Source organism: Copadichromis virginalis, linkage group LG23 (genome assembly GCF_057382275.1).
Source record: "Copadichromis virginalis isolate Kocher_CV1m ecotype Utaka linkage group LG23, C_Virginalis_male_GT1.1, whole genome shotgun sequence".
In the NCBI taxonomy this organism is placed as follows: Eukaryota; Metazoa; Chordata; class Actinopteri; order Cichliformes; family Cichlidae; genus Copadichromis; species Copadichromis virginalis.
Window position 1 is genome coordinate 46069844 of NC_140639.1, and position 9128 is coordinate 46078971.

The 9128-nt window shown below is 39.7% G+C and overlaps 1 protein-coding gene across 1 annotated transcript in view; it reads right to left on the minus strand.

Moving 5' to 3' along the window:
- Positions 1–5578, minus strand: part of LOC146681769 (semaphorin-5B-like) — a 43250-nt gene extending 37672 nt beyond the window's left edge. The window contains exon 1 of the mRNA XM_085448094.1: positions 5511–5578. The gene's annotated coding sequence lies outside the window, so the exon portion shown is untranslated. The remainder of the gene's footprint in view (positions 1–5510) is intronic.
- Positions 5579–9128: the final 3550 nt, after the last annotated feature.

A 9128-nucleotide genomic window follows, 5' to 3' on the forward strand; every position in this document is an offset into this window, starting at 1 on the left:
CAAAATTGGTTTGTAAAAATGCTGCAACTTCAGTGGTTTGGAACTGGTTTGGTTTTCATCCGTCAGACACCCACCAAAGCAAAAAATTTTGTAGAACATGGAAGCGGTCCATGGGGGCAAAGGGAGGAAACACCACAAACCTATTTCATCATTCGAACCAGAAGCACTTGTTGGAGTACAGCAAAGCTGTTTCAGCACGTGAAGAAACGTCCGCTTCAACTAGCACGGTGGTGAGACCAAAGAAGCTGACTCAACAAACAATTGGAGTAGCTTTAAATAGCTGCACGCTAGGACTGGGCAATATATCGAGTTTTTAAATATATCGACACAGTTTTATACGAGATATGAGATGTGACAATATCGTTTATATATCGATGTAGTCTACGTTACGTTATAACTATACTTGTGGAGCCGCAAGTTTTCCTCTCTTTCGTCCACTGTGTCTCTACGCAACGTTACTCTGCCTTGCCTCTCTCCTTCACTGAACACAGCTCCTCCGCCCCCATCGCTTCACCTGCAGGCAACGACAAGATGGACACGGCAGCTATCACAGAGGAGCTGGTCGGTAAAAAGAAAACATTTGGAGATTACTATTTTAGTGCTGTCAGCGTGACGTTAACGCCATAACTACATTAACGGGGCAAATATCTGTTAACGAGTTACCGCGCATCGCCCCGTGCATGAGGCTGAACGGCGTCAACGTGTTAACAAGCTAACCGGGCTAACGCGTTGACACCTAAAATCCTTTCATTTTCTCAAAATGTCGACAGTGTGCCTTATGTATGAATTCTTGTTGTGCTTACTGACCGCAAACCGATTTTATGTGGTACACAGTGCTCAGAAACCTTTCAAAAAGTGTTTTGGTACGACTTTGGTAAGCTACGAAAGCTGCACTGCTTAAAGGACTGTTGGAGCATTATAGCTACCAAGGAGCCTCGCGGAGTGATACGTACTCTGCTTCAACGTAATATTACCTTACTGTGTGTATAAGGACCATAAATGGCACCTGTTCAGAGACACGGTTACAAAGAGGATTTCAAACTCCAGGCTGTCAGTCACGCAGTAGAACCTGGGAACAGAGCAGCTGCTTGTTATTATGCTCAGCGTCTGTTAGTTTACATTTTGACTGCACAATTGTGAGCTCTTTGTTATGCACAAAAACAACATTGTTTTATTTTATTTATGGAGCATTATTATTTAATAAATGCTGATCATTTATTTCTGAGTAATTTTTTCTTGTACATCTATGCTGTATGTTAATAAAAGTGCCTGTGTGAGATTTGGGACACAGTGTGACTAAGAACTCTCTTTTTGTTCTTACTTTATGGCTTTAAAAAATATCGAGATATATATCGTATATCGCCATCCAGCTAAAGAATATCGAGATATGAATTTTGGGTCATATCGCCCAGTCCTACTGCATCTCTAATGACAAAAGTAGTAAACGCTGGGAGGAACTAACTAATGCAGTGATGCATTGTTTAGCCAGGGATATGATGCTCATTCAGCATGTGGAAAGAGAAGTCAATTGTATCGTCAGTTATCTTGTTATCACAAATTTTTAAATATATATCATGATAAATATTTTTGGCCATATTGCCCTGCCCTACCGGAGAGTATACATAACTGTTCACTTAATACGAGATACAGGCTTATACCATTTATTACATTACCATAGACCACAGGTGTTGAACTCCAGCCTCGAGGGCCAGTGTCCTGCAGGTTTTAGATGTGTCCTTGATCCATCACAGCTGATTTAAATGGCTAAATTACCTCCTCAACATGTCTTGAAGTTCTCCAGAGGGCTGGTAATTAACTAATCATGTGATTCAGGTGTGTTGACCCAGGGTGAGATCTAAAACCTCCAGGACACCGGCCCTCGAGGCCTGGAGTTCGACACCCCTGCCATAGACTATCAGCTACACACTCTCTCCCCTGATATTCCACCTGTCTGTCATCAATGCAAATCCACCACTGGTAATTTGACTTATTCTTTCTGGTCATGTAGTTATTGGAAGAGCATTTTTACTGTTACTCTGAAGCATTTGGAAAGAGCTGGGAACCAGACGCATTTACAGCTATCCTTGGGGTGACCAGTGATTTGACGTGTGTTAATAAGTATGAACAGATTGCAATCCACTTTGGAATGGCAATTGCAAGAAAGTTAATAGTACGACAGTCGGGTGAGAAAAAAAAGACTCTGCACTCACATTTGAGCTTTGGATGGGAAGAATTGTAAATATGTTGCATCTAGAGAGACTGAGGCTTCTCGGTGATATGAGACTCAATATATTTGAGAGATCCCGGCATTTTAATGGCATTTTTGAATGGGGAAAATCAGTATGCTGCGTGTGTGTGTGTATTTGCTTGTGTCTTTACTGGGAAATACTCAAAGAAATAAAAAGAGGTAAGGGTATTTGTTTGAATAAAAATGCAGAAATCTACATCCAGTGCAGGAAATAAGATATACATTTTCCAATTCAACACGCGGCGTCTTTAAATTACAACCTTAGAAATGGCAATGCAGTCCAATCTTTCTGTTGTATTAATTTACATCTAATATCTTTGATGTTCCACTCTCCACCGCTGTGTGCTTTATGATCTTTGCCCGTCCAGGTTCCTTCAAACTTAGAAGCATAATCACATTCTTTCTGTCATTCCTGAAAGGTTTTTTGCTTCCTTATACATGTGTGATATTTGCTTAAGCAAGCGAACACAGCTGCTGGCATGCTATGGACAGCTTGCACCGTGCTGCCACTGACCACTGCTGAGTACAGGAAAGGCCGAAACTCACCCACCATAAGAATTCTGGGCATATCTAAGTGCATCATGAAATTTAAGGACTAATAAATGGAATGCAAAAAGGCATAAATGATCGCAAATACTGTTTCTGTCGTTAAAATGATAAATACAGAAATCTTCTGGCTGTAATGAGCCTGATCAGCGGGCTGTATGACGGACTAAGATCAAATAGCTCTCCTATGGATGCACACCATCATATCTGTCAAGCCAGCAAGCAGGAAATATGACAGCTCCTCACACTGTTGACAGAAACAGCAGCCAGGCGCGGCTGTACAAGTGGCTGCCAATCTGATAAGGCGAAGGGGTGACCTCCTGTTCAGAAATTAATGGCACCGATAAATCAAACACACTGAAAAACGACAGGCTCGTTTAGCTTCTCGTGGGCCCGGCGGAGCCTAAGAGACAAATAACACTGTCCAGTCTCATCCCCAACTTTAACAGGGCAGGATATTCATCTCTCCCAGCCTCAGTCTCACCACAGCGGAGAACCAAACCCCCCACCACTACCACCACCACCACCACCCCACCCCCTGAGAGGATGAATGGCTCGCTCCTGTGCAAACTTCAGGATGACCTCCTCCGGCTGTGTTTTTGCTGCCCCTCCTGTCAGCGCTGAGGCTGAAAGATTGCAGGCACGGTGAGGCGGCAGGGGAGCCTCAGCGCAAGCCGAAGCAGCACCGGTGAAAAACAACCAGCTCGGAACATTATAGAGTAATGATAATATATATCATGATAAATATTTTTGGCCATATTGCCCTGCCCTACCGGAGAATATACATAACTGTTCACTTAATACGAGATACAGGCTTATACAATTTATTACATTACCATAGACCACAGGTGTTGAACTCCAGCTTCGAGGGCCAGTGTCCTGCAGGTTTTAGATGTGTCCTTGATCCAACACAGCTGATTCAAACGGCTAAATTACCTCCTCAACATGTCTTGAAGTTCTCCAGAGACCTGGGAATGAACTAATGATTTGATTCAGGTATGTGGACACAGGGTGATATCTAAAACATGCAGGACACCGGCACTTGAGGCCAGGAGTTGCCTACCCCTGCCCTAGATGCATCCATCTGAGTGTGTGTGTGTGTGTGTGTGTGTGTGTGTGTGTGTGTGTGTGTGTGTGTGTGTGTGTGTGTGTGTGCGTGTGTGAATGTTCGATAAAAGCTTGGGTGAATGAGACTTTGAATGCTCAAACTGAGTAGGATATAAGTGCCACTCTGTTTACTGTTGGATAAATATGCGCTCATAAGTTTAGAAGTACTTTATTTATCCCATATTTGGAAATTCTGGCATCATCATGTCAAAATATTTCTGACGTCCCCTTTTAGAGGCGTCATCTGCGCTTGTGAAGTCAAGAAAAATGGTTCGATAACAAAATAAAAAACCAATTTTTTCCATGTTTTTGTGTCTTTAATCTCAGAATATTTTCAGATTCTCTTCTTACAAATTGATTTTGTATTATTTGCTCATATTTTAACTTCATAATATTAGACAATATTACATTTTTGCACCACATTAATATCAGGGCAGCTCCAGGACTTTTTTTCTTTGTGAATTTGCGAAGTTAATCTCAGAAAATGTAAGTTTTTGTTTAAATATTACACAACTTTTTTAAACTTGTGTTTCTGAATCAATTTGCTTTTATGCACTCGTTATCCACTCCTGTGTTTATGTGACTTGTGGCACTTGTAGATGAACTCTTGGAAATTAGATCTTGGCGTTGGTTACATTTAGTAAAATCAACTTCAGCAGCTCAGACTTGAACTAGCAAACTTATTTTCCAGTCATGCACACTGACATCTGTCCCGCAGCTTGTCTGAGGTATTAGAAAGCATTATTTTCAGTGTCAATTAAACTGCGAGTTATGTTCAAAATCAACTTATTGACCATTTTGTTGATAAGAAATCTATCACGGAGCAAAACTAAATTTGCCTATGATCACATTTCCTCCAAACTTATTAGCAAATATTATTACTGAATATCACAATATCAACACTCTAATATTGTCACAATCAATTAATCCAAACACACCAGCCAATCCCCAATGGGCTCCATTAATCACAGACCAGCTGCAGAGGAGGGCTACAGTGGTAGCCCAACAACTCTTAACCCCCAAAACCAGCGCCACCACCACCCACGTCACCGCCTTCAATGGACTCCTTGTGCAGCACATAGGGCTCCACTGTGAAGCACGTCTGCGTGTCACAAAGAAATATTGATGTTAAACACTTCAAACATTCAGTTCGTTCCGCTTTAAACACTGGCTGTGTTGATTTTCGAAAACCCTGCAGTCACTGAGGTTTACCTTTCTACTGGAGCTATAAAAAAAAGACTCACACACACAAGAAGAAACAGGGGCTAGGTCCAGTTTAGAGGTTAGAGAAGAAGCCCACAGACACTTACGGTGAGTCACTGAGCAACATTCTGGGAAATTTGCTAAAATCAGATCTCAAACATGTAGATTTGCATAAGTCATGTTTGGGTCCAACCTATAGCATGCAGCTGGTCTTGTTCTGTCAAAACTAGAGTCTGGCAGCTTTTAAAATATCATGTTTACTCTTCATATCTTGTTTATTTACTTGTGCAGAAATAGAAATGCAAAAATGAGAGATGGTTTTAGCAGCTGCAAACTTTTTTTTTGCTGTTTATCGGGTAAACTTCGGGAGGGTAAGCATCTCGCACAGCGGCACGAAATCTCTTACCAAAATTCACATGCCATCCGAAGGTCGCTGCTTTTCATTTCCAGAAAGCTTTCTGCTCTTCCTCATAATTACCACCATTGTCCTACAATGCAAGGCACAAAATGCAGAGATTTGTACCAAGGTTATTTAAATAAATAAAGGTTAGGCACACAGACACAGTCTCAGTCTGTCCATCAGGGCCTCGGGAATAAACTTGCTCATTTGCTCTTTTTCCACTCCAGCCCAACCTCATGACACTGTGGAGGTCTGTGGGTAACACATTCAGGAATCCAGTTTAATGACTGAATGCCACTTCCATTTCAGGGGTTATACATTAGCAGCAGAAGGGCTGTTGCATATAGTCAGGGCTCTGAGAAGCCCTGTCTCTATTTAGTGCTGAGGCAGAAAGAAAAATTAATTGCAACTAAAACTGTTATTTATTTGAGTATTATATAGGAATAAACACATTTAATACTTCCTGCACAGTCTAACTGTAAAGCTTGTCATAGATTTGACATGTTTGACTCCACTGCCTGCTGTCAGTCACACATTTAACCGAGGAATAATCATAATAATGATAGCAGCACGTTCATGTTTACCAGTTAAAGTATGGTAAACTTAGAGTCTGAACAGTCTGTCTGAAGGAAATATCTGTTAAGTTCTCGGCCTTTTTTCCTTCTTCTATCACATGGATCTCTTCAATTCAGTTCAATTCAGTTTTATTCATAGCTCCAAATCACAACAACAGTTGCCTCAACGTGCTTTGTATTGTAAGGTAAAGACCCTACAATAATACAGAGAAAACCCCAACAATCAGACAACCCCCTAGGAGCAAACGCTTGGTGACAGTGGGAAGCAAAAACTCCCTTTTAACAGGAAGAAACCATTGGCAGAATCAGGCACATGAACAAGTTTTTCAGCATCACTCTGAAACAGAAGTTTTAGAGATATTGTGCAAATTTTTTAAAAAAAAGCAGTCCTATAACCTGACCTTATAACAATAACAATACAATAACCACCTTGTGTTTCTGCCCCATCTTCAATGACAGCAACAACAACAACAACAGCAATAGTGCAGGGAAGACGGAAGTCATGGTGTGCTCTCCGCCCAAGACGGTGCTACAAAAGTTGTTTTAATGTATCTTTGCAGTGGTTTGCAGTTGTCTGCAGTTTGTTTGGCGGGTACTTTTGCACAAATCAACTACTTTCAGAAAGCTGGATACACTCTGAAGCAAAACCCATTTGTCAGTGTCCTAAAAGGAAAATATTCACTCACTATATCACCTACAGGCACCAGGTTCACAGTCCGAGGTGTATACTGACTGAACACCTGGAGGAAAATTACGGGCTGATGTGAAGCCAATCCATCATGTTATCCACTTGCAGTACAGTCACTGTAGCTTTACCGTTGCACATCAGTCCACCAGGAATGTAGTCTACTTCTAAAGTTTGGTTAACCGGTTACAAATAAATCCTGCACCGACGACACTGTCTAATTTTACTAATCTTTTTAAAGATATTAAAATGCATTCACAGCACGTGATGCAGTGTTAAGAAGTTCTGACTTACAGAACAAATAATTTCATCAAACTGTCAACTTCAAAGCTTTAGTACTTAATGCTTCCAACATGTGATTTAAATAAGAAAATATTAGAGCCGAATTTGAGGGGGAACTCCAACTAAAGGATACTTCACGGTTTTAAACTGAAATATGCTTTCCAGCTTTCCAGGCAATACAAATTTTACATTTGTAAATGAAGTTCGGCGCTAATTCGTTCAACGCATTAACCACAGACGGGCTGATGAATTCCACGAGCTTGTCTATGAAATAAAGTTTAAAAATGGAACAAAAAAAGAAAACAATGTTAATGGAAGCGCGAGCTTACCTCTCACCTTTGGGTCATCACAGGATTCACGGTGAGGGGAGTTATGCGGGCTCAGAGACAGATGCAGGACTCGCTGCAGACCCGCCGTCCACAGCTGTGCACTCTGCTGCAGCCCTGTGATGGCAGGGCGAGGCAGGCTCAGACCACTAGGGGCGCTGTGTGATAAACTGAGTGGTTTCTACGTTTAATACCGCAATAAGTGTGATTTGACAGGTGTCTTTATGCATGACGGAAAACAAAAAGAGAAAGAAAACAAGAAGTTATGTTGCTTTTTTGTTTTTTATAAAAGTCAGTCTCAGGCCCGTATTGAGTCATTATGACTTCCCAGAGCCGATAGCCAGTGTGAGTCTGTGACACTGTATTGCAGAACATTTTCTCCAGTAAGACAAACCTCGCTTTTTAAAGAAACTTTAAAAACTTTACAAAAAAAGTGGATCCACTTAGTCAGGAAGGTTGTGCTAAAATTAGTCTTGGCTATGGATTGTCCAAGGGTTGCCTTCTCTTTCTTGATAGAAGGCATGTGCCACTTATTACTGGCACATGGATGAGCTCATTGAGAAAAAGAAAAATACAATCAAGAAACCACTGAGCAAAGCTTGGCTGCCACCTAGCGGGAGAACATTACGCAATCCCACTGCAAAACATTAACCTAATCATGTACTCTATGTAAACAATGACTGTATCTAAAGCACTGCAGTTTGCATTTCAGATAAGTTATGAATATTTCCAAAAGCCTCAAACACGTTTTTCAATTAAAATAATCAATTACGACCTCTGTGTATTTTATTTTTATTTAATTTTATATATATATGTATGTACATGCACACACGTAGATATACATATATACTATACATATTCAGTAATGTGCATACACTTTATATTTGTACATATATTTATTGTTATAATCCTCAGATTTACCCATTCTTATATTTTGTTTGTTCTTACGTTATTGTATTGTATTTTGCACGCCTCTGTTGCTTGTGAAGCTTGTACACAAGAATTTCACTCACATGTGCTGTACCAGTGTACCTGCACATGTGATGTGACAATAAAAGTGATTTGATTTGATTTGAAAACATAAACACATAAAAACTCAGTCAGAAATAGAACAAGTTCAACATATAATACAGTTAATGTAAGATTAAAAAAATGAGACAATTTACCTTGCAATCTGTATTCAGGTGTTTCTTCTATATACACTATAAATATAAAAATGCAATTTTCAACCATAGTTTGGCTTTAAATCTAGAATTATTTCTTTCTTACCTATTTCTACTTGCAAGATGTGAATGCTTTTGGACTTGTAATGGTAGATGTTCAACATAAAAAAGCATGTGAGCATATGACATAACTAAATGAATGAATGAATGTTGGGAAACATGACAGAACAAAAAACTAAACAACGACAAATCAGCTACAAATCTAATAGGGCAACAAGTGTATTGTTTTTCTGCCTCTTCTTCTTCTCATTCTTTATGATCTGCATATAATACTAATCATCATCATCATCATCATATTATAGCACTTTTTTCCTGAAATTACAACGTAATAAATAAAGCCTGAACCATAAAATAATTGCCAGAAAATTATTTATTTATTTATGGTATTTAAAAAAAAAAAAAAAACTGGACTGTTCCTTGAACCTTCTGACTAATAAAAAAAATGAATTAAATATTACTTTGCATTTATGAGTTATAATCTGCATCTGGCATTGTTGTGCAATTTATTTAGGCTTTCATGAAGAAGAAAAAAA